The sequence below is a fragment of the Oryctolagus cuniculus genome, chromosome 1 (genome assembly GCF_964237555.1).
Source record: "Oryctolagus cuniculus chromosome 1, mOryCun1.1, whole genome shotgun sequence".
NCBI lineage: Eukaryota > Metazoa > Chordata > Mammalia > Lagomorpha > Leporidae > Oryctolagus > Oryctolagus cuniculus.
In genome coordinates this window covers 40,987,474-41,014,952 of record NC_091432.1, presented here as the reverse complement: position 1 = coordinate 41,014,952, position 27,479 = coordinate 40,987,474, and the positions used below count along the sequence as shown (strand labels likewise).

Below are 27,479 nucleotides of genomic sequence, written 5' to 3'. Positions count from 1 at the left end.
AACTGTTAAATAACTCCTTAAAATTATAACAAAATTGTCCAAAAAATTTTTTCCAGTTTTATGTAACTGCAATTGGATCTTTTAGTTTCCTTAAAGTGCAAATAAATATAATTTATTGATAAGCAGCGTTGTGTGCTTAGTGCTATCTAAAAATTATTGTGGAATTTTGCAAGCACTCATGTCTCTAGAATTACATTGATTTGGTATATTGATTTGGTTACATTAGTAACTCTATAGTAATTTAGTTGCAAGAAGAAGATTGATACCAATCCCTTGAAAGTGGTGCTAGTAGTTATTTTGCACACATAATCTTTAGAATTATGGGTATGGGGATTTGTCTTGGCATTTACACACATAACTGTATGGATATAGTGATTGAAATATTTTTGGATTAAGTAAAATCATTTCACCATTCCTTTAAGTTAACAACTGACAGGAAATATAAGACTTATCTCCAATCAAATCAGAAGTTTCCATGAAGAGTTATATGGCTATTTTACTTCTGAGATCTTCAGAGCACTAAGTGACAAAAGTAAACTGAATGGCTTGATTTTAATATATGTTACAATTTTGTCAGTTATAATGTTCCTGAATATGGGGTATTACTATAGGTAGATTACTTAATCATCAATTCCTTTTATTTCTCCTTGGAAAGAAATATAAAAATCTGTTTACTTGAATTGTTACAAGAATAAAATGTGATGCAATGATTGACATAAGATAATTAGAATTGCCAACCATTTAATTTAATATCTGACACTGATGCCTGTGAAATAAATAGTACATTTGACTAATATGTTTTTACTTAGATATATAACTGTATTCATAAATCCCAAATATTTGAAAAAATTGAAACAATAGCAGATTACAAGTAACTCATTTGGTTTTATTTGGATTTCTATAAGGAAAACAAAGGAATACATTGTTAAAGGGTGAAATTCTTTGGTAAATGTACCCATTATTGATATTTTCCATCTAAGGGTGTTGCTAAAATGTGTCCAATATCAAATCTGAGGTTATGCACTAACAATTTTAAGCCTAACATCATTATTTTGAAGCAAAATTAATAAATTGCACTTATATCTGCATTTTGAAATTATTAAACTATTTAAAAGGAGGTCTGATTTTAATTTAGGTCTGACAAAAGTATGAGGACTTTGTTGTTGTTGTTTTATCTTAAGACATAGAAGAAGACAGACACACAGATCTCCCATCTGCTAGTTCACCTCCTAAAAGGCAATAATGACTGGGAGATTTAAGCCAGGAGCTGGGGCTTCAACCCAGGCACTTTTAAATGGAATATGATGTTTTAACTTCTATACCAAATGCCTGCATCAAAACAAAGTGAAATTTAATATTGGCTCAAATATTTAAAGAAAAATATACATAATTAAATTCTTAGTCAATAATTCATTTTAACCCAGGTAAACACTGTGTTAATTATTTTGGAAAGGGGCCAGCACTGTGGCGCAGGGGGATAAAGCCCTGGCCTGCAGGGCCAGCATCCCATGTGGGTGCCAGTTGGGCCTGGCTGCTCTACTTCTGATCTAGCTCCATGCTAGTGTGCCTGGGAAAGCAGCGGAGGATGTCCCAATCCTTGAGCCCCTGCACTCTCATGGGAGACCCAGAAGAAGCTCCTGGCTCCTGACTTCAGATTGGCCTAGCTCTGGAGCCATTGCAGTCATCTGGTGAGTGGACCAACAGAGGGAAGTCTCTCCCCCACTCTCTCTCTGTGTCCCTCTCTCTCTGTAACTTTCAAATAAATAACATAAACCTTTAAAAAATATAGGAAAGAAGAGATTAAGCATTTAAGGATATTCATAATGCCTTTATAGAACTTAAGTTTTAGAAAATTGTCATATGCCAGTGTTAGATGATATCAAACTATATTATCACTGTTTTTATCATGTGCTTATCAGTACTGCTTACTGGCTGGTTATATTAGTTGGCTCCCAGGCAGATTATCATAGTAGAAGATCAGCACTAAAACCTTACCTGTATAATAGAAATATTCATAAATAATACCAATCACCTTTTTTTTTTTTTTTTTTTTTTGCCAGGCAGAGTTAGACAGTGAAAGAGAGAGACAGAGAGAGTTACGTACAGTGAGAGACAGAGAGAATGGTCTTCCTTCTGTTGGTTCACTCCCCTAATGGCCGCTACTGCTGGTGTTGCGCCAATCTGAAGCCAAGAGCCAGGTATTTCCTCCCATTCTCCCATGCTGGTGCAGGGACCCAAACACTTGGGCCATCCTCCACTGCACTTCCGGGCCACAGAAGAGAGCTCAACTGCAAGGGCAGCAACCGGGACTAGAACCTGGGGTGCTGGCGCTGCAGGCGGAGGATTAGCCAGGTGAGCCATGGCACTGGCCCCAATCACCTCTTAAGGTTAATATGAACATCTTCAAAAGGTACATGAACATGCATATTAAGGGAAAACTGCACATAGATTTCAAAATGTTTTGCAACAAAAGAAACATTTTATAATTCAATTTCCACGAATTTTTAAACAATGTATTTTATTTGTTTGAAAGGCAGACTTACAGAGAGAGAAGGAAAGAGGGAGACAGAGAGAAAGAGAGAGAGAGAGAGAGAGTTCCTCCATCTACTGGTTCACTCCTCAATTGGTTATTTCTGGGTCTCCCACATGAGTGCAAGGGCCAAGGACTTGGTCCATCCTCTGCTGCTTTCCCAGGCAGGGAGCTGGTTCAGAAGAGGAGTAACTGGGATTTGAACTGGTACCCATATGGGATGCTGGTGTCACACACGGTAGTTTTACATTCTATGCCACAATGCTGTCCCATCTATGAATTTTTGAAGTACCCTATTATTCTTGCATATAGCAAACACTCAAGATGATAGGCATTGTAAATCATGAAATCATCCTGGACTCCTCAATATTTCACATCCTATCATGATTCCATTAGTACATTTGTTAACTAAAGCTTCAAAATTATATATTGGAATCCATGTCACCACACCTATTTCCTACATTATACCAAATCCGTAGTTGTCTCTCATTTTGACTACTCAATTAAGCTACTGTTAGTCTTTCTGCTGATGCTTTTACCTCTAAAGCTCATTACCAAACTGTAATTATACTGATAGTTCAACACACAAATCAGATTATATAATTCACCCACTCATTCTAATTTTCTTCTCAAAAACAGTATTAAAAAAAAAAAAAACCCAAATCTTCATGCTCAATGGTCCTATTCAATCTTCCCCTTATTCTGCTTTTTCAATGTCCGCACCCCATGTAGCTTGTCTCCACAGATTTTTTCCTGGAGTCTTTGTTCAGGCAACACCTCTTGAGAGGTCTTTTTTGACTTCTTTTTCCATCATACCTCAGTATCTGTTTTGTTTTCGTTTAAAATGCTTATGGCAACTGGTGTTTCAAATATTTGTTTCCATTGTTTATCTTCACCACCAGGATATAAAATTCATTGAGGTAGTCAGTTTTCTTTGATCATAAACTTCCTACCAATGCCTACAGATGTGCCTGGCAAAGAGCAGATTTTGTACATGTGTTCTCTGAATTGCTAGTCATGAGCCAGACATTCACTCTGCTATGTGATTTTAAAACATTACCTCATTTACTTTTTAAAATAGTCTTCAATCAGATCATTCTTCCCAATTTCACACCTTCAAAACCTGAGTCAAAAAAGCAAATTATATCCTTGGAGGCACATATCACCTGATTGAAGGTCGGGATACGAATGCAAGGTTAATGATTCTGGAGTACCCACTATTCCTGTCTTGCTGTGCTCACTTTCTGATCTTGCTGAACTGAAAGTTAGGAAGATGATGCTTTTATCTCAGTGGCAAGTCATTATTTTACATCATGACAACATGAGTCAGTATAATATCTCCATGAAGCATAGTTGGTAGTTTTGTAAGGAGTTCATCTTTAGACTATTAAAGTTAAATAAAGGAAAATTGGTTTTCTGGTAACATGCTTTCATTTCTTTTATTAACTCTACTGAAATATGCAATGTGAATACTTAGCTTAGAAAGCTGTGTACAAACTTTGAGTGTAAGAACTTCAATCTAACTGTTTCTGCATAAGCAAAAAAACTGGAGGTTGATTCAGTATGATAGGGGTCTTTGAAACATGGAACAAAATTTGCTTAAAGATGTGCTTTTGGAAACTAGCCATGAATTTCCACCCCACTTCGTATTAAAGCAAATATTTTCTCCTATTTTAGTCCATATAATTATGTTTTATATGGCTTTTTGATGAACGATAAAGTACTACAGAGTTCTATAACTTTATTACCAACAATTGTTGCTGGTACTAAAATCCACTTTTCGGAATTTCCTATGAATTTTGATTTTAGATGTGAACTTGGCTGAAACAAAGATACCCAAATAGTTGATGTTGCATTAATTGTGCCCAGCCATTATATTACTTATTCTCAATGTTTCAATTGGCATTTGGTCTACCATCTTCTGATGAAAAGGGAATTCAGATTTTTCTTTGACATTTGCTTAGAATGATGGGGCTGCTCCAGTTTTGTCTATGAGGGAGTTTCTGGAGATCAACACTTGCGTCAGGGGATTGTGTCAGTAAGATCCACCCTACACATAGCCTACTGCCTTCTAATGGGCTTGGAACCCAGATGGAACAAAAAAGGCTGAGGAAGGACAAATCTTCACTCTTATAGGGCCAGACTCTTTCTCCAGGTATGGGACATCAAAACTGCTGGTTTTCTAGCTTCCAGAATCCATGACTGACCAAAGAGGTCCCTAAGTTCTCAGACTCCTGCTTCAGATTGTGAGTTATACCCCTCAGTTCTCAGTTCTGAGGTTATGAGTTTTTAAAATTTATTTTTAAATTTTAGAACAACATATACATTACTTCATAAACCTCTACAATTATTGGTTTATTAGTGTCATTCAGTACTCAGATGTTTAGTACTCCTCCTGAAATTATACAAACAAATGCAACTGGAACAATTCTAATTCATAATTGTTATAATAAAAGAGCAGTCCATCACCAAGGCATGCGATATTACAAGAACACTATTTTTTAAATATTTATTTATTCACCTGAAAGGCAGCATTACTGAGACAGAGAGAGAGAGAGAGAGAGAGAGAGAGAGAGATAGGAAGATTGTCCATCTGCTGGTTCACTCCGAGTCTCCTACTTGGGTGCAAGGGCCCAAGAACCTGGTCCATCTCCTGCTTCTTTCCAGGAGCATCAGCAGGGAGCTAGATTGGAAGTGAATCAGTTGGGACTCGAATGGGCACTGTGATGCTGGCACTGTAGATAATAGCTTAACCTGCAATGCCACAGTGCCAGCCACAAGAACACTTTTTTTTTTTTTTTTTGATGGGCAGAGGTAGACAGTGAGAGAGAGAGACAGAGAGAAAAGTCTTCCTTTTTTCCATTGGTTCACCCTGCAATGGCCGCTGCGGCCAGCGCACTGCGCGGATCCGAAGCCAGGAGCCAGGTGCTTCCTCCTGGTCTCCCATGCAGGTGCAGGGCCCAAGCACTTGGGCCATCCTCCACTGCCTTCCCGGGCCACAGCAGAGAGCTGGACTGGAAGAGGAGCAACTGGGACAGAACTGGCACCCCAACCAGGACTAGAACCCGGAGTGCCAGCGCCGCAGGCAGAGGATTAGCCTAGTGAGCCGTGGCACCAGCCCTGCAAAAACACTTTTAAAGCACTTATATTTTATATTTCTGAGGTATCTCCATACTGTCTTCCATACTGGCTGTACCAGTTTACATTCCCACTATCAGGGGATTAGGGTGCATTTTTCCCACATCCTTTCCAGCATTTCTTGTTTGTTGAGTTTTTGTATGAAAGTCATTCTAACTGGGATGAGGTGAAACCTCCTTTTGGTTTTGATTTGCATTTCCATGAGAGCTAGTGATCCTGAGCATTTTTCCATGTCTGTTGGCTATTTGGATTTCCTCTTTTGTAAAATCTGTTTAAGTCCTTTTCCCATTTCTCCACTGGGTTGTTTGTTTTATTGTTGTTGAGCTTCTTGATTTTTTTATATATTCTGGTTATTGATCCTTTATCAGTTGAATGCTTTGCAAATAATTTCTCCCATTCTGTCATTTGCCTTTCACTTCCCTGAGTGTTTCTTTTGCAGTACAGAAGCATCTCAATTTGATATGATCCCATTTGTGAATTTTGGCTTGGATTGCTTGTGCCTCTGGCGTCTTTTCCAATAAGTCTTTGTCTATGCCAATGTTTTGCAGAGTTTTCCAATATTCTCTAATAATTTGATAGTATAAGGTTGTAGTTTAGGTCTTTAATCCATTTTGAGTGGATTTTAGTGTAAGGTGTAAGGCAGGGGTCTTGCTTCGTATTTCTGCATGTGGAAATCCAGTTTTTCCAGCACCATTTGTTGAAGAGATTTTCCTTGCTCCAGGGATTGAATTTAGCTCCTTTGTCAAATATAAGTTGGTTGTAGATGCTTAGATTGATTTTCAGCATTTCTATTCTGTTCCATTGGTCTATCCATCTGTTTTTGCACCAGGCTATTTTGATTATAACTGAGTGGTAGATGTTTTGAAATCTGGTATCATGTTGTCTCTGCCTTTGTTTTTGTTGTATAAAATTGCTTTAGCTATTTGGGTTTCTTATGTTTCCATATGAATTTCAGCATCATTTTTTCTGTATCTGAGAAAAATGTCCTTGGTATTTTAATTGGTAGTGCATTCAATCTGTAAATTGCTTTTGGAATAATGTACATTTTGATGATATTGAATCTTCCAATACATGAACATAAAAGATTTTTCCATTTTCTGTATCTCCTTCTGTTTATTTCTTTAATGTTTTGTACTTCTCATTGTAAAGATCTTTGACATACTTGGTTATATTTATTCCAAGGTATTTGATTTTTTTTGGTAGCTATTGTGAATGGGATTGATCTCAGAAGTTCTTTCTCAGTCATGGCATTGTCTGTGTGTACAAAGGCTGTTGATTTTTGTGTATTGATTTTATATCCAGCAACTTTACCAAACTTTTCTATGAGTTCCTGTAGTCTCTTAGTGGAGTCTTTTGGCTCACCTAATACAGAGTTAAACGTATGTGCATAAAGTCAATTGAAAATAGATTTCAATAAAATATAAGTGTGGGAATAAGAGAGGGAGGGGAAAGAGGGATTGGAAATATAGGTGGGAGGGTGGGCATGGTGGGAAGAATCACTATGTTACTAAAGTTGTGATTATGAAGTTTATGATGTTGGTAACTATAAAGCTGTATAGTTCTATATACATTCCTGCAGACTTATTTCTACATGTAAATAAAAATTTGCAGTTTAAAAATTTGCCAAAGGACCACAAATCTCCTTAATCTGGGTGGCAAACATACCATTTTAAGTGTTAAAGTGATAATATGGATAGGATTATAGGTCTGGGGCTGGCACCAAGGCTCACATGGTTAATCCTCTGCCTGCGGTGCTGGCATCCCATATGGGCATTGGTTCAAGTCCAGGTTGCTCCTCTTCAAGTCCAGCTCTCTGCTGTGGCCCAGAAGGGCAGTGGAGGATGGCCCAAGTGCTTGGGCCCCTGCACCCACATGGGAGACCAGGAAGAAGCACCTGGCTGCTGGCTTCAGATCGGCGCAGCGCCAGCTGTGACTGTCATTTGGGGGGTGAACCAACAGAAGGAAGACCTTTCTGTCTCTCTCTCTCACTGTCTATAACTCTACCTGGCAAATAAAAAAAAAGATTATAGGTCTGGTGACAATAATAGATAGAATTAAAAAGTAGGGAATGCTTCAATATTGACATTGGAAGCTGTCCACACAGCTGGCTCATAGAATGACAATTGCTTTAAATAGCACTCTGATCTCAGTGTCAGCCATTAAAGCATTCTGGTCTGACTGAATAGCACCTGAGAGCATTTCAGGGATGGAAAGCCAAGACACTGTAACTAAAAATGTCCCACATGGAGGAACTCAGTGGGTGAGACCCCAGTGGAAAGAAGTAGTTATCAAAGAAGGAGGTACTTTTCTCTGAATGGAGGAGAGAACTTTCACTCTGCTTATGGCCTTGTCTAAATATTGAAGGAGTTTGTGGATTCAAAAGGCTTCCATAGCTTAGGCAGCTCATGTCAAGAGCCTCAAGTGATGTCTTACATAAGAGTGTTAATTGTTAAATTAATGACAGGAGTCACTGTGCACTAATTTCCCATGCAAGACCTTGTCCTCAGTGAGTTGTATTAAAATTAATTCTAAGTGCTGGCAAAAGATGTATCATTATTAGGTGCTTTTTTAAAGTTAAGGGTTTTTTTTTAAAGAAATTAAATTAACTTCAAAATGCAATGACTTTGAACAGCCCTTTTTTTGGACTGCTGAGGAATAGTTTTTGTTTTGTTATGCTTTGTTTTTGTTTTTTGGCTTTTTTTCATGCAATTGTTGAACTCTTAGTATAGAGTTGATCTTCTGAGTATAAAGTTAATCAAAAATGCATCTTAGTGGACTGGGAATGGGAGAGAGAGGAGGTTAAGGGGTGGGAAAAAGGGTGGCAGGGCGGGTATGGTTGAATCACTATAATCCTGAAGTTGTACTTATGAAATACATGAAGTTTGGATTCCTTAAATAAAGTTTTTTTTTTTGGAAGGAAAATAATAATAATAAAAAAGTCGAATCATAAAAAAGTATTGATACTTTAACGTAACAATCTCAAAGACCACAAAATTGCCACAGTTTCTTAAACTGCTAGGTAGGTTTTTATGCCTCCAATGAATTAATCTGGACTATGAAGAAAAGTCAGATTCAAATAAACTGGATAATTCACACTTAGATACTATAAGTTAACTATGGTTTCACAATTTTAAAAGCTGGCACAGTTAACTAAAACTACTTTTCAGAGAGCTTCTCAAGTTTGCTGAGCAGTGCCTATTTAGATAAATGTGAAAAGACATCAATAACCACCAATTGCATAGACTTCACTGGGACTAATGGTTAACAAATTTTTTTTCTTACTTAGACAGTCTTATATTTTAAGTTCACACTTTTGGGGATACATTCTCAGATTTTCTTTAACATGAGAACTGCAAAATATAACTGTTTTTAGGTGGTAATGGGAATTAAATATAGAATCCTCATGAAAAGATTAGAACATACTTTACTCAAGGGCAGACTTTCAATATGTTTGTTTCTGATAACCTCATGCAATGAGTAGATTTATTACTCTTCACTTTGTGGATGTCAGTGGTATATGTGAAATCTAGTATCAGCAGCTCAAGATTTTGGAATTTCATTCATGGATGAAAACAGTTTCCACTTTTTATTGCTACAGTCATGACCTATAGGGTTTGTTAACAACTGACTAAATGAAAAAATAATTCATGCAATACATAATGTGTGAAAGCAAGACCAGCTTCCCCTCATGAAGAAAAACTTCAGACCTATGAAAAGGACAATACTAATAAAACAAATTACATTTTTCAGAAGTATTCATAATGTCAACAAAACAGCTGCATTTTTTGCAATTACAGAGTGTTATTCAGTTAACAAAATAGCAATTATTTCATATAAGTTGCATTAGAATCAACTGAGGACAAAAATAATTTTAAGGGGTACAATGTAAATTTTAAACACATACACATAGCTTATACTGACCATACCAAGCAACCAGCCACTCTATTTCTTTCTTTTGTGTTTGGAACCTGCAAGCTCCCATTGTTCTCCAGTTTGCTTATGCTTATTATGAGAGTGAGGCAATTTTAATATCTCACTCTGTAAATACGCTATTAGGTCTGTCTCTCCTGAGAAAGCTGAATAAACACGCATATTTGTGTATTTAAACAATTTGATTGATTATGAAAAACTGAGTAATTATGTGTTCTTTACATGTGTGATAAATTGTACAAAGAAAAATACTGAAAATAGAAGTGATAAAAATCACTAATTTTATAGATTTTGAATCAAAATTCATTTTATTAAAAGAAAAGACAGTGTAATTAAAGTGGAATGTCAGTTAAATTGTCTCCAATTAACCTGTTTGCAAGTATATCAAATCTCACATTTGACCTTCTAACAACCAGAATATGAGAGTTTGGCCAAATAAGTTAATTTGTACAAACATTTATTTGTCAGGATAAAGTAAGAAATTTAGTTAAAACATATCTATTTTTCTTTCAAGTTTAAACTGATTTATAGTAAGCTAACCAGGAAAAAGGATTCAGAACTTTGTAACAGGGCATCTTAAATAACTGATGCCTATTGAGTTAAATATGTAATTAGGAGTTTCTAAGAACAGTATTATGCAGACAGCTGTTAAATCAAACAACCCCTCTGTCGCTCCCGTCTTCGTGGAGGAACGACACAGGACCCTGCGTTGTTCTTTCGTCTGCTCGGCCCTCCCCAGGTTTGCTGCTGGTTCTTCCCGGGTTGGCTACCGACCCTTCCACCTCCATGGAAGGGCGGTTCCCCCTAGCCACTTTCCCCACTTCCGCAGGGGAGCGGCACACCGCTGGCCGGCTCTCTCGGGGGCTGCACAGGTGTTCCTTCAGATAGATGTTCCTGGCGCATGTTGTCTCTCTCCTCCTTTATAGTCCTCTTCCACCAATCCCAACTCTGCTACCCACACACCGAGTATGCTGCTCTCCTCCAATCAGAGTCAGCTCCTGCTGCTTATTGGTTGAACTGGAGGCAGCTGAGTAGAAGCTGTTTCCTCCTCTCCCAGCGCCATATTGTGGGAGAGCAGATGCATAGAATAAGTCTTAATTCCAGTAACTTAGTCTAGTCCGAGTTGCTCCCCACACCCTCCAGTCTCAATTTCTGTTCTAAAACATTTTAGATGGTAAAATAAAAACTACAGTTTTTAGCATCCTCTGGACAAGTCCACTGACCAACTAAAATTGAAAACAATGATTCTAATCTAACCTCTGCATTATATATGTGAGAAAACAGAGATTCAAATAGAGATTTTTCTACTCTATTAATCTTTCAATATAGTTTGGTTAGTATTTAGGAGATAGCAGTTGTAGGCACATAAAAGGAAAGGGTATTTGCTTGTTTGAAGGTTTATTTTCAATCATGAATATTGTAGAATGTTCAAATTTGATGATATTGCATAGCAATGATGGGGTGTGAAGCAACACATGTTATCCTGTGTACACAAATGACCAGAGTTTGACAGAAGATTTCAATGACAGTCAGAAAAAATTCTAGGTGATAAAACACAAGTGGAGAATGTGAAGTATTTGAAAACATGTAAACCTGCACTCTGGTGACTATGTTTGAGAAATAATCATAACAATTTCATGTTTTATGAGCATTTAATTAGAATCCTTTACTATTGTATTTTTGTATTTTTAAGGAGAACCATGATTTAATGATCATCAAATTCTCAATCACCTGATTCAAATGATTGATAAGGCTTAAGTGAGGCAATTCCATTTAGCGGATTATTTAGATAGAATGGCAAAATTGGGAAAATAAACAGCTTGAAAACATGCTTCCAATATTAGAATACAGATTGTTTTAAAAATTCGCTTCAGAAACACCAATAGAATTTTTTTGCTTGTTTTTATATCATTGGACACTTTATCTTATCTATCTCCCCAGAGGTTCCTCTTTTTATATGTAAATTCATCAGTAAAATAGGATGAAGGGAGGGAATTAGTGTGCTCCCTTATCTATAAGCAACATCATACTAAAACTACAAATTTAGAAAATGGATGAACAGGGATGCTTCATTCCTTTTCATTGAGTTGATTTTAAATAAAATATATGCATTCAAAAGAAATGTTTCTGTAGTTTATTTTTTAAAGATGACACACTAGCATTATTTGGAATTTTATTGCATATGTAATTTAAATTTATCGTTTTTATAATTTACAGTGATGGTGTTAATTATAGTGTAGAAAATAATCATGTTAAAAAAATGCTTTGATTAATTAACAGGAGAGGAACATGCTGGAATTTAGCTATCGAGGGCAGGAAATCCAAAATTACATTCAAACCAATTGATGTGATCTGATTTATGCATAAAAAGACAACTTATATTCAGACATGTAAAATATGAGTGTAAACTATTCATTTTTAGTTACTGTGTTACAAGTTTTGGAGAGAAATTTGGTGTTAAAAGTATTATCTTGGTGATTTCCATCTTTTTTTTCTTTCATTATCTATCATCAGTGTGATTTTAGACATTGTTAATCTTTAAAAGATATTTGTTCTATCAAGCTATGGCTGACATTATTTTCGTTGATGTTATTTTATAAATGATTTATTTAAATTTAGTGTCATTCTTTTTGATATCACCTAGAAATATTTTAATGATCATAGAGTATGTGAAACACCAAAAACCTTGTCTTTGAATTCTGCTGTCATTGAAAAAAAGATTGTAAACAAGAAATGATTAAAGCATAAACTCTTTAAAATCAAATAAGTAATTGAACAAATTAAATGGTGAGTGCTCTAACAGTGTATGAGATTTAGTTTTGAAAATCTCTGAGGGCACATTGGGATGGTCTGACTTGGGAAAACAGTATTTTCCTGAGACTCATTTTTAATTAGTTAAATTTGTTCTTCAAGCTGAAATATAAATGAATACCTTAATTTTGAGGCACTGAAGTTCATAAGACATTTAAAAATTTGTAAATGTGGCTAAGACAAGTATTTGCAAGATGATGATTGAGGGATATATTTTATGAGTGAAGGTGGGGAGGCAATATAGAATTTATAAAAATGGACTAAGTGCATACTTTAGCATAAAAATGTATAACTGAGTATATATTTTAAGAGTCTGTAGATGTATGTATTTATTTGAAAGAGAGATCTATTTGTTCATTTCCTAGAGGGCAGCAACAGTTAATGTGGGTCCAGGCAGGAGCCAGGAGCTTCCTCTTGGTGGAGCCAGGAGCTTCCTCTTGGTCTTCCATGAGGGTAACAGTGGCCCAAGCACTTGGGCCTCCTCCTCTGCTTTTCCCAGGCCATTTACAGGGAGCTGGATTGGAAGTGGAGCATCCAGTAATCAAACTGGCACCCATATGGGATGCTGACATTTCAAATGGCAGCTTTACCCACTACATTACAATGCCATCACCAATAAAATTACTTTCTAAGATAAAATTAAGGTTATGTGACCCTACTTTTTATGTTAGAAAGCACAAATCCAAGGAAGATAATAGACATTCCTTCAAATAGATCCTCACAATCAATAAGAAATTATTAGTAGGCTTGCAAAGACACAGAAAATAGATAATAGAAACAGAGGCAAGGGGCAGGAGCTGTGGAGGAGTGAGTTAAACTTTCCCTTTGAATTCCTGCTTCTCATTTCTGAGTGTGGGATTCAGTTCTGCCTTCCCTTCTGAAGTTAATGTACACTCTGGGAAACAGCAGTGATGCTCCAACTACTTGGGTCCTTGCACCCATGTGATAGATGCAGATGGAGCTTTGTAATAGTAATTGTCCTTACTTCACAGTTAATCTATGCTTGTTCTTGGTGAATTTAAGCAGATAGAATTGAGTGGAACTCTGACTGGAAGTTTAATACATTTGTCACATATATCTCTGATCCAATTTCACATTCCTGATAGATTTTTGCTTAAGGGAATTGTTCTTTTAATCATAAGACAGTAGTAATAAGAGAAGGAAACAAACTGGACTTAACTGGGTTAAATATGCTATCCTATTTGCAGGTATTTTTCTATTGAATCATCATTACAGTTTTATGAATTCTGGCTCTCTCCAATGAGGAACAATGAGGTCCAAATAATATATAATATACAATCAGATAATTAGAAAGTTAAGATAAATATTTAAGTTTTAATAGATAACAGATAATTAACTTCGTGTACCCTATATTTCTCAAGTTGAAATGTTTTTTATTCCCCTATTTTTCTCTTTTATGATTTTTCCCCTTTTCTCAGATTTAACAATATTTGATAAACTTCTAGGATCACATAGTCTTTTTTTTAAAGATTTATTTATTTATTTGCAAGTCAGAGTTACACAGAGAGGAGGGAGAGAGAGAGAGAGAGAGAGAGAGAGAGACAGAGGTCTTCCACCCAATGGTTCACTCCCCAGTTAGCTTCAACTGCTGGAGCTTTACCGATCTGAAGCCAGGAGCCAGGAGCTTCTTCCCTGTCTCCCCCGCGGGTGCAGGGGCCCAAGGATTTGGGCCATCTTCCACTGCTTTCCCAGGCCATAGCACAGAACTGGAATGGAAGTGGAGCAGCCGGGACTCTAACCGATGCATATATGGGATGCCTGCACTTCAGGCCAGGATGTTAATCGTCTGCGCTACAGCACCGTCCGCCAGCCGCAGGCCACGTAGTTTTGAGAAAGCTAATAAAGTACTGAGTAATGGTCAAAATTCTGAAATAGAAAACTTGATAATCTTCAGTAGATAATTATATTTCTTGTTCAAATTATTTTTAAAAGCACATCATCCATGTTTGTAGATGACATGACATTGTACTTGGATAAACCTAACACTCCATGAAAAGAGCTGTTAGAATTGATAAACCAATTCAGTAGAGTTGCAGGTTACAAAATAAACATACAAAAAAACAATAGCTTCTTTGTAAGATAATGATGAACTGACAGAAAGATAAATTAAGAAAGCAATTACATGCACAATAACCACAAAAAGTCCAGTATTTAGCAATAGATTTAAACAAATAAGTAAAACATCTCTACAATAATTTGCAGAGTGATGAAAAAATCATCAAGACACAAAAACTGGAAATATATTCTGTTTTTTAACTTTTATTTAATGAATATAAATTTCTAAAGTACAGCTTATAGATTACAATGGCTTCCCCCCCCCATAACTTCCCTCCCACCAACAACCCTCCCCTTTCCTTCTCCCTCCCCCTTCCATTCACATCAAGATTCATTTTCGATTCTCTTTATATACAGAAGATCAGTTTAGCATATATTAAGTAAAGATTTCAACAGTTTGCAACCCCATAGAAACATAAAGTGAAAAATACTGTTTCAGTACTAGTTATAGTATTAAATCTCAATGTACAGCACATTAAGGACAGAGATCCTACATGAGGAGTAAGTGCACAGTGACTCTTGTTGATTTAACAAATTGACTGGAAATATATTCTTTACTCATGGTTCAGAAGAATCAATATCATTAAAATGTCCTTGCTTCCTGAAGCAATCTACAGGTTCAGTGCAATCCCTATCAAAATGCCAATGATATTCTTAACAGAATTAGAAAATGTAATCTTAAAATTCATATGAAATCACAAATGACTCAGAATAGACAAAGTGATCCTAAACAAGAAAAACAAGCTTCATTCATCACAATACCTGACTTCAAAACATAGTGCAAAGCTATAGTAATTAAAGCTAGGTAGTAGTGGTTTAAAAACTGAAACATAGATCAAATGAACCAGAACAGAAACAAAGGAATTAGCACAAATACATACAGCAACATTATTAACTAAAATGCTCAGACCAGACAGTAGAGTAGGAGTAATCTCTTCAACAAATGGTGCTGGCAATACTGGATGTTTATATGTGGAAGAATGAAATCAGATCCATACTTCTCACCATATAAAAAATAAGCTCCAAATGGAACAAAGACCTAAATTTAAGACTTGAGACTAGGGCTGGTGCTGTGACATAGCGGGTAAATCTGCCATCTTCAGTGCCAGCATCGTATATGGGATCTGGTTTGAGTCCCAGCTGCTCCACTTCTGATCCAGCACTCTGCTATGGCCTGGGAAAGCAGTAGAAGATGGCCCAAGTCCTTGGGCCTCTGCACCCACATGGGAGACCCTGAAGAAGCTCCCAGATCCTGGCTTTGGATCAGCGCAGCTCTAGGCATTGCAGCCATCTGGAGAGTGAACCAGTGGATGGAAGACTCTCTCTCTCTCTCTCTCTCTCTCTTTCTCTTTTTCTCTCTCACTTTCTGCCTAACTTTAACTCTGCCTTTCAAATAAATAAAATAAATCTTAAAATAAAGACTTGAGGATATAAAGTCGCTGGAAGAAAGCATATGAGTAATTCAAGACGTTGATCTAGGGAATGACTTCTTGGACAAGACCAAGCACAAGCAACAAAAGATAAACTAAGCAAATGGATTACATCAAACTCAGAAGTTTCAGCACAGCAAAAGAAGTGATCAATAGACAAAATGGAAACATAATATTTTCAAACCATCTATCTGACAAGGTATTAATATCTAAAATATATCAGCAACTTAAAAAACTCAAGAAAAAAACAAAACAAATAATCCAGTTGTGAGATGGTCAGAGGACTTCAACAGACAGTTCTCAAAAGAATAAATGCAAATGTTCCACAACTTCACTAGCCATCAGGGAAATACAAGTCAAAAGCACCATGAGATCAACTTACCCCTGTCAGAATGGCTAAAATCCAAAACAAAGAGGGTAACAGATGCTGGCAAGTATGTGGTTGGTGTAATTGTAAATTAGGGCAGCCACTGTGGTAAATATTGTGGAGATTTCTTAAAAAAAGAATAAAAAAAGAGAAAAACTAGATACATTCTTTTCATATGATCCACCAGTCCCACTACTGGCTTACACCCAAAAGACTGGAATGCAATGTATCAAAGACATACCTGCACCACCGTGTTTACAGAAACTCTGTCCCCAATAGCCAGAATGTGGAAATCACGATGATGTCCATCATATGAATGTATAAAGAAAATATGGTACATATACGTAATAGAATATTATTCACTTGTATTAAAGACTGAAATTCTACCATTTTCCACCCACAGGGGAGATCGAGATTCAGTTTCCTGTTTCTGTCTTCCGGCTGGTCCAGCCCCAATTGTTGCAGGCATGTGAAGAGTGAGTTAACTGATGTGAGATTCCTTTCTCTCTCTCTCTGTCTCTTTCTCTCCTCCAAAATAAATAACAAATAAATATCAAAGTTAATAAAAATCACAAAATGAATGGAGCTAGAGCAATGGGGGTAATCTGTTTCCATAATTTGTATCATTAAACAATTTCATTATACCTGGTCTATGTTCTCAAGTAAAAAACTTTTCTGAATTTTTTATCTTTAATTCTGAGACTTTATAAAAACATTATTCAAATTAAGCCATCTGGTATGTACCTATGGAAAATTTAGTTTTTGTTTTAACATGAAATAGCCTGAAGTAAGGACAGCGATGAATAAGGAACGTCAGCTTTAGTATCTTTTGATAAAAGAAAATAGTTTTTATCTCTCTTTCTCCTCATCTCCTTATCTCTCTCTCTCTCTCTCTTTCTATCTCTTGATCTCTCTTCCACTCTCCTTCTTCCTCTTTTCCTCCTTTTCCCTTCCCTCTGGACTGTTGGATTTCCCCCAAAAAACTCTTTCCCTTAAAAAAAAGGAAAAAATAGTTTTCTAGTACCGTAATAAAGCTCTTTCACAGACTGTGAAAGGACATGTGACAAAAACAAATTAATCATAACATCTTTAATCAGAACCATATAACTCAATATTAGTAAATGGTTTGAACTTTTCTAAGAAATAGTTGTACTGTAATTTCTGCCTTTTTATGTACATTGTATTAATTAAATTTATAGCTGGGTTTTAAATGGTATATAGAAAAGAGGAATTTTAAATACCTAAGAAGAACTGTGTGTTAATTACGGAGTTCAACCAATAGTATTAAGTAGAACAAAGAAATACTAAAAAGGAAAAAGTATTAAGTTGTTCCTCGACAGTCAAGACAATGGCTGATTAAATCATTGTTTCTCATAGCATCCATTTCACTTGAATAGGTTTTCTTTTTGGTGCTCAGTTAGTTGTCACCTATCAGGGAGAACATATGATATTTGTCCCTTTGGGACTGGCTTAATTCACTCAGCATGCTGTTTTCCAGATTCCTCCATTTTGTTGCAAAGACCAGATTACATTTTTTTTTTACTGTTGTAAAGTACATATCCCATAATTTCTTTATACAGGCCACTGTAGTTGGGCATTTAAGTTGATTCCAGGTCTTAGCTATTGTGAATTGACTTGCAATAAACATTGAGGTGCATAGCTCTTTTATTTGCCATTTAATTTCCTTTGGGTAAATTCCAAGGAGTAGGATGCCGAGATGCATGGTAGTGTTATATTCAGGTTTCTGAGGAATCTCCAAAATGCCTTCCATAGTGGCTTCACCAGTTTGCATTCCCACCAACAGTGGGTTAGTGTCCCTTTTTTCCTTAGGTGTTTAAATTCAACTGAAAAGTGATCCCTGTTTAATTTAAGAGTGGGAATAAGAGAAGGAAGATATGTACAGTTTGGCACATGCTCAATCAGACTTGCCCCAAAAGGTAGAGTTAGAAAGATACCAGGGGATTCCAATTCAATCCCATCAAGGTGGCATGCACCAATGCCATATCACTAGTCAAAGTGATCAGTTTCAGTGCATAATTGATCATAATGACAGGATTAAGAGTCAAAGGGATCATTTAAACAAGACTAGTGTCTGCTAATACTAACTGTTAGAATTAAAAAAGGGAGAGAATGATCCAACATGGGAAGTAGGATACACAGCAGACTCATAGAATGGCAGATGTACTAAACAGCATTCTGGCCTTGGAATCAGCCTTTAAGGCATTTGGTTCTGGCTAAACAGCCCATGAGAGCATTTCAAGCATGGAAAGGCAAGACACTCTGGCAACAACAACAACAACAACAACAACAACAAAAAGACCTAAATGAAAGATCTCTGTGACAAGAGTGTCAATTGTTAAATCAGCAATAGGATTCACTGTGCACTTACTCCTCATGTAGGATCTCTGTCCTTACTGTGTTGTACTATGTGAATTAATGGCATAACTAGCACTCAAACAGTACTTTACACTTTGTGTTTCTGTGTGGGTGTAAACTGTTGAAATCTTTACTTAGTATATTCTAAATTGATCTTCTAAATATAAAGAGAATTGAAAATGAATCTTGATGTGAATGGGATGGGAGAAGAAGCAGGAGATCGGAGGGTTGCAGGTGTCAGGGAGTTTATGGGGGGGGGAGTCACGGTAATCCAAAAGCTGTACTTTGGAAATTTATATTTATTAAATAAAAGTTAAAAAAAGAAAAGAGGAATTTTATGTGACTATACTATTATGTTACTTCTAGTTTTAAATGTTGATACAGCAATGAAATAATTCATGTACATGTGACTTCTATTTTAAATGTTTAAACAGCAATGAAATAATTCATGTATTATATCCAACTTAATGAGCTGAGATTTTATTTATTTATGTATTTATTTATTTGAGAGGTAGAGTTACAGACAGTGTCAGAGACAGAGAAAAAGAAGTCTCCCATCCTGTGGTCCACTTCCCAAAAGGGTGCAGTGGCCAGAACTAGGCCAATCTGAAGGTAGGAACCAGGAGGTTCCTCTGGGTCTCCTGCATGGGTGCAGGGGTCCAAGCACTTGGGCCATCCCCCACTGCTTTCCAAAGCCATAACAGAGAGCTGGATTGGAAGAGAAGCAGCCAGGACAGTGCCGGGCCCTGAGGTACGTTTTTATTTCCATAGATCTCAATGGCTTACTTACTATAAATAAAAATTTGAATTACCTCTTTTGATAATTAAAATAATTTCCCAGAAAAAAGGGGCATTTTTGTAGACATGGCTTAGTTTATGTTGTTTAGAAATATATGTCTTAGTTTTCAATTCTCAGCTAAAATTTTTTTTGGACAGGAAGATTTAGACTGAGAGAGAGAAACAGAGAGAAAGGTTTTCCTCCCTTGGTTCACTCCCCTTATGGCCCATACACACAGCGCGCTGCACCGATCCGAAGCTAGGAGCCAGGTGCTTCCTCCTGGTCTCCCATGTGGGTGCAGGACCCAAACAATTGGGCCATCCTCCACTGCCTTCCGGGGCCACAGCAGAGAGCTGGACTGGAAGAGGAGCCTCCGGGACAGAATCCGGCACCCCAACTGGGTCTAGAACCTGGGTTGCCGGCGCTGCAGGTGGAGGATTAGCCAAGTGAGTCGTGGCACCAGCCAATTCTCAGCTAAATTTTTTTTTGACAGGCAGAGTGGACAGTGAGAGAGAGAGAGAGAGAGAGAAAGGTTCTCCTTTTTGCCGTTGCTTCGCCCAATGGCCGCCGCGGCCGGTGTGCTACAGCCGGCGCACCGTGCTGATCCAAAGGCAGGCGCCAGGTGCTTCTCCTGGTCTCCCATGTGGGTGCAGTGCCCAAGCACTTGAACTGTCATCCACTGCACTCCCAGGCCACAGCAGAGAGCTGGCCTGGAAGAGGGGCAACCGGGACAGAATTCGGCGCCCCGACTGGGACTAGAACCTGGTGTGCTAGCGCTGCTAGGCAGAGGATTAGCCTAGTGAACCGTGTCGCCAGCTCAGCTAAATTTTAAAATGTTGTTTGGAACCCATATATTTTTATTAAGTTTAAACTAAAAACAACAACAATAAATATTCCAATTATATGCACCTGTTTTGCATTTTTAAAAATAATATTGATAGACATAATAATTGAAGATTACTGTTTCCCATAATTCTAACACATTTAACTCTCACAGTGACCTACATAATTACTCCAATCATTGATATAACAACCAAAGTTAAATTGCTAACAACAGAACAGTTAACAAAATTAGTAAACCCCAAATAGTTAATAAGTTTAGCTCTAAGTGTACAATGGAAAAGGTTTATTTTAGAAAAGTAGTGTGACCCCTAATTTTGTTAATTGATTAAATTTTGCTTCAGGCAATGTAACATATTAACTACATATAAGTGATTCTTAGTAGTAGTAATTGTATGTACTAGTATTAATAAAGCTGCTATCACTTGATTCTGAGCAGCTAACAGAAAAGTTTCTAATTTTGTACACAGATCTTTGCAACCATTTTATTTTAGCCAGAAAACAGCTACAATTTTACTGCCATAGAAATTTTTTTATTATTATTTTATAGTGTAGTGATATTCTTGACAAAGTCACAAAGCTGACTTTGTAGTTTAGGTGTGAAATTTCTGTGACAAGAAAATAGCATTGCAACATTCCTCATGATGGATGAATTTGAGCCAGAAGTCCTCTTTCAGGTTCAGAATAAAAGGGCTTCATCTATTGAACTGACCAGATTGAGTTTCTTATCCCCAAATAACTCCTGTTTATAAAGATGTCTATAACCTCCTTGACCTTATGCCATTAATGGCATTCAGACTCCTACACACTTGAAAAGGACCAGGTCATTAGGGAATAAATGTTCTTTAACTGCAGACATTGTGCTCAGATAGCTCAGCCACTGAACTCTCAGGTGTACGCACCTATTATTCTAATAGATCTCTGTCCAAGGTGCTACTTTATCATAAATGGCTTTTTATGTCAGCAGACAATACCGGCACATCACTCTGCTCACATCACTGCAGATATAATCAGATATTATCAGAGTTTGTGATTTGAGGTTAGCAGGTGAAACAGTGGCCAAATTTAAGTGAGAATAAAGGACAAATTTATTCCTTTGTAAGGCTGGACAAGTGGTAACAAATTCTTTCAATTTCTGGTTGTTATGGATGTTCTTTATTTCACCTTCATTTATAAATGAGAACTTTGCAGGGTACAATAGTCTGTGTTGACCAGTTTCTTTATTTTAGGACTTGGACTTTGCCTCTCTGTCTGCTCCTAGCCTATAGGGTTTCTGATGGGAAATCAGCCATTAGTTTAATTAGGAATTCTCTGAAGGTAATACAGAGTTTCTCTCGGGCACATTTTAGAATATTTCATTTGTTTTACTGTTGAAAGTGTGATTATAATATGTTGTGGTGAAGACCTTTTCTCATGGGGTATGCTAGGAGTTCTATGTATTTCATATATTTGGATATCTCTTTCTCCAAATTAGGGAATTTGCATGATTGGATTAGGCCTACCATTTTATTTTGATATTTTTAAAATGTTGATACTTTAAAAGATCTTGACCCTTTAAAATCATTTCTTTCATGTCTTAGGTTAGAATATTTAAATTAGCTCTAAAATTTTATTATAATTATTTTATTGAGTATTTTGTTGTAAGCTTAGGAAAATTGCTTGTGTTGTTTTTTGGGTTGAGTGCTTTTTTTAAACACTTTAAAATTGTCCTTGCTTTCATATTTCCTAATGAAAAACACATATTCAGTTCAATTGCTCCACCTTTTAATATATATTTCTTATACATATTTTTCAAGATATTCTTATTGTCTTTTTTTTTTTTTGGAAGTTTGACAATGATATATCTATGCTGGTTCTCTTCACACTTGTCCTTTGTTTAGCTTGTTGGTATTTTTACAATCTGTAAATGCATATCTCTTTCCATGTTGTGGAACCATTAAACTGTAACATCAAATATATGTTATTTTTCCCATTTCCTGTCTTTTCTCTTTCTGGCACTGCAATTACAGACAAGTCAGAACTTTTCATGATGTATGCCAGATCCCTGAGGTTTTATTCATTATTTTCAATCTTTTCGTCTGCTGTAGAGAAAATGGCAAGTCTTTCTCTGTAGCAGAAATAACATATAATAAATAAAGCGCAGAAACACAAATGAAGATTGTGTGTTTAGGGCAAAGAATATAAGTAATCCTCAATGCCTGGTTCATAGGCTGTTTCCAAAAAGGCAGCAAGAGAATGAGCTGAAGAATTGGGAAAGGATTCATTCAACAAAGATCTTAATGCCAGAATAAATTTTTAATGAGAACTTCTGAATAGTTACAAGCAGAGGATTTCAGAATTCAACTCAGTGAACCCAAACCAACTGATGGCACCTTTGCTTCAGCTCTTTTTGCTTGGGTCATTTCTAGTGTTTAAAGTCTTCCTGACTTTCGCTAATCCTTTGTATACATGTTCGTTAATTTATATAACTACACAAAAAACTAAGACCCTGTGATATTTCTAGATTAGAGTTCCATAATTATTTTTACTATTCTGAAAATGCTGTTTTTCTTAAGTGAACTTGTTATTAATTTTGTTATGCCTAGTTTAAAATACAGTATCCTTAAACTTCAAGTTCAAAAAATATTCATTTAAGTCAGGTTTTCTAGAATCAAAGCTTGAGTCAGTGAGTTGAGTATGGGAAACTTTTTTAAAACAGTGGTTCTAAGAGAAAGGGATGAGGCAAACAGAAGAGTAAAGACAATATGTGATCTCAACTGGCATCTTCCCTCTATCTGATATTTCTGGAAGCTTCTAATTTGATTTTCTCAAGATTTGCTCACATATTTAGGTGATGTAGTGGTTTTTGTTTCTCTCAGAGTGAGTGGTTGGCTGTGGGCTGCTTTTAGGGCAACAGTGTTCCATTCTAGTTATGGGCAATTTGTGGAAAGGGTACTGGCATGCAGGCTCATTACCTACACTCACAACATCTGTCATATGGATGTACTGCTGTGCTAGTTGAAATCTACGATAGACTACACTGTCACTATTCAAAATATTTTAGTATTCTCACTGGCAAACCACTGGAAAGTACATTAACTCCCCATATTTTATGCTGCAGTCTCTGATTTTTATCACATACATTTCTGGATTTAGATGACCCTCTTCCAAAATAACTTCCCTTACCATACAAACCAGAAATGGCCTTCCCTGATATTTACTCTGATAAGCTGATATTATTTACACCAAAACCAACTGAAGAATGTTTACATCAGATTTATCCATAATTGCTTAACAAAGATGTTCTTCAATGAATGAGTGGATAAATAAACTGCATTGCATTCATACAATGAGATGTTATTAAGCATTAAAAAGAAAAAGAACTTTTGGGTACAGCATTGTGGACATCAACAGGTTAAGCTGCCACCTGTGAATTCTGCATCCATATCAGCTTGGTTTGAGTTCTGGCAGCTCTACTTCTGATCCATCTCCCTGCTAATGTACTTGGTAAAGTAGCAGAAGATGGCCCAAGTACTGGGAACCCTGCCATCCATGTGGGAAACCAGGATGGAGTTCCAAGCTCCTGGCTTTGATGGATGGAAGTCTCTCTCTCTCTCTTTCTCTCTTTCTCTCTCTCTCTTTCTCGATTTCTCTCTTTCTTTCTCTCTCCTCCCTCTTTCTCTGTAACTCTGTCTTTGAAATAAATAAAATAAATCTTAAAAGAGAAAATAAAAGGGCCTTTCAAGACACAAATGAATTTTTAGTGCGTATAACTAAAGTCTATATATTACATGATTCCAATTATTTGATAATCTGGGAAAGAAAAAATATATAGAGGTAATAAAAGAATCAGGGATTGATATGGATGAATTAGGAAGGAAAAAATAAATAGGGTGAGACAGAGAAGTCTCAGTACAATGAAACTACAATGAATTATCCCAATATATGGATATAACACCAGGAGTCAACCCTATTGTAAACTATGATCATTGAATGACAATAACGTATTGTCATAGCTTCATATAGCATAACACTGACACCAATCTGGTAACACTATATTGATATGTTGATACATAAGGAGGCTGTGCATACTTGGAGACAGAGGATAATATTTGAAATATCTGTACTTTCTCAGTTTTGTTGTGAACATAAAGCTATTCTGAAAATACAATTTATTAAAGGCAAAATATAAAAAAACAGGAAATATGTCAACAACGCTTTCTAAGAAAAAAGTCATTGTCAGAATTTCTTTATGGCAGTAAAATTAAAAAAAAAAACACATGTGTGTATCCAGATCCTTTTGCTTTTCCATTAGAAATAAGTATTTTGTTGACAAGTATTATGAAAAAAATCCATTATGGAAAAATCCCTTTGTGGGTAAAATCAAGAAGTTATTTATTCTGTAATGTTATGAGATGCTCTAAACTTCCATTTATTCATTCTGTGTTATAGAAATCAGATATGACAGATCATTGATTACATGGTTCCAATGGTGATTCCCACATTACTGTGACAAACATCTCTATTCAATCATGTACTGGGTTTTTCTAAGACTTTGGGTTTCTTTTCAATATGGCCATCAGAGAGGAAATCCCAATTGCTTTTGCCTAATCAGCTGAAACTTGTTTGATATGTATGTATCTTTTTTACATGATTTTATTTTCTAAAAGTTACTGCTAAAACTAATCTCCAGTCTTGCTTGGATATCAGTTCCAAAGGGAGACTTACCTAATAGTTTTAAAACAAACAAGTCAACAATTCCTATAAAAGTATAATTATCTAGAATTGGTACATATGGCATCTTGGTTGATGGATATATAAGCCATCACTTTAGTAAGTCAGGAACAATGGATTCTAACATACTGATTCCTTAACTAGTATTTAATCTTGATAATGTCTGAGACTTTGTAGTTTGCATATTACTTAACAGAGATGATATTCCTTTGCATACCTTGTGAGAGTCAATCAAATATGATTATTGAAAAAATAGCAGATTGTTGAAATTTTTTTTATTTGAAATATCTGTGAATTGTTAATGAATTCCAGCCATGAATAATAGTGTTTTATAATGAAAAAATAAGACATGATAATAACAGAATTTGGAATAAGACAAAAGAAAACATGTCAACATCATCACATATCTATCATCATCATCTTCCAGCATTCATAAATATTGTAATAATGATAATAATATTTATTATATCCTAAGCATTTTGTAAGTGCTCAGAATATATATTTTATCTAACTGCCACAAAGAGCCAATGTGCTATTATCTCTTTTAAAGATAAAACCAAAGTTTACACAAAGGAATAGAATGCAAATTATGTTACTGGAGCTTGAAGTCAGGCATCTAGTATTTAAGTCCCAGGGACATCTTAATTAAAATTACAAAATCTATACAAAAATAAAATGCACAAGTTGGTTAACATTACAAGTTTACAAACCCACTTTTAGGAAATAGACAATCTATTTCTCCAGATATTTAAAGAGTTTACAGCATAAAAATATCCTTCCAGATTTTATTTTCAATTACTAATAATAAGTTATGATTACAATACTAAGTATGCAAGAAAAAAACTGAGATTTAGGAGAATTAAATGATTTATACATTATTACAAACTAGTTAGTAGTAACTCTGTATTGGAAAACAGAATATATAACTGCAAATCCAGAATCTAACACTTGCTTTAAGTTAAAATATCAACTGTATGAACATTTAGGACTGATAATCATCACTTAGCATAGTAGCATAGTAGTAATGTATGATTGAATGTACCACAACACAAAGCCTCTTAGGAAAAACTCAAGTCACTAAATGATATTTACAAGCAGAACTATTTCTGTACATTGTACTCACAAGGGTTGAACAGGCACATTGAGTTAGGATTAAAATGGAAGACAAATGGAGGCATTATGGGTAGAAAAACGATGTTGACAAATCATCAACCACACTATTCAGTTAGCAATTAGCAGAGGAATTTTTAAGTAGAATCTTGCATGTTATGGCCTGATACCACCAGAGCTATTTCCATACTGAACTGTGATGTATCAGCTCTATCACTAGCAACTTTTGCTTTGAATAAAAATCTTCTCTATTTGTAAACACAGATATATCAGAGATTACCAGTACCATAATGTCTACATTTCTTCATGGGTATCTGGGAAGGGAAGTGACCATACTATCACCAGCAAGCTAAGCCACTAGAGTGATATTGAGAGAGAAGTTTCCATAATAAGCATTAAAGGAAAAGAATGCTATTTCCCTAAAGCAAGTTTTTGGCAAAATTAAATGTGCCATATTGTACTTCAACAGAGGATCAGATTACCAATATTTGTACCCTAGGCAACCAATACTTATACCACCATGTAATATTTTTTTGCCAAAATGAATAGAGTTATGCCTTACTCAAAGGTACAATGAAGAAAGCGGATGAAGTAGATTCTGATGATAATCTTGGAGGCAAAATGCAGCCACAAATAACCATCTTTGATATTCTTTTTTTTTTGACAGGCAGAGTGGACAGTGAGAGAGACAAAGAGAAGATATTCTTTTATATTACTGGACATAGATAACATAATTTCTCTTACAGATAGGTTCTCAAATGTAAGTATCAATACAGCAGTGATTACTCAAGTTATCTCATTGAGTTTTTTTTTTTAACTTTTATTTAATGAATATAAATTTCCAAAGTACAGCTTATGGATTACAATGGATTCCCCCCATAACGTCCCTCCCACCTGCAACCCTCCCCTTTCCCACTCCCTCTCCCCTTCCATTCACATCGATTCATTTTTGATTCTCTTTATATACAGAAGATCAGTTTAGCATACATTAAGTAAAGATTTCAACAGTTTGCTCTCACACAGAAACATAAAGTGAAAAATACTGCTTGAGTACTAGTTATAGCATTAAATCTCAATGTACAGCACATTAAGGACAAAGATCCTACATGAGGAGTAAGTGCACAGTGACTCCTGCTGTTGACTCAACAAATTGACACTCTTGTTTATGGCCTCAGTAATCAACCTAGGCTCTTGTCATGAGCTGCCAAGGCTATGGAAGCCCCCTTGAGTTCACTAACTCTGATCATATTTAGACAAGGCCATGGTCAAAGTGGAAGTTCTCTCCTGCCTTCAGAGAAAGGTACCTCCTTCTTTGATGACCTGTTCTTTCCACTGGGATCTCACTCGCAGAGATCTTTCATTTAGTTTTTTTTTTGTTTT

General features: G+C 36.0%; 1 pseudogene; it reads right to left on the bottom strand.

The window, feature by feature from the left end:
* Positions 1-26,740, bottom strand: part of LOC100343193 (prefoldin subunit 1 pseudogene) — a 38,366-nt pseudogene extending 11,626 nt beyond the window's left edge.
* Between the last annotated feature and the right edge of the window lie 739 nt (positions 26,741-27,479).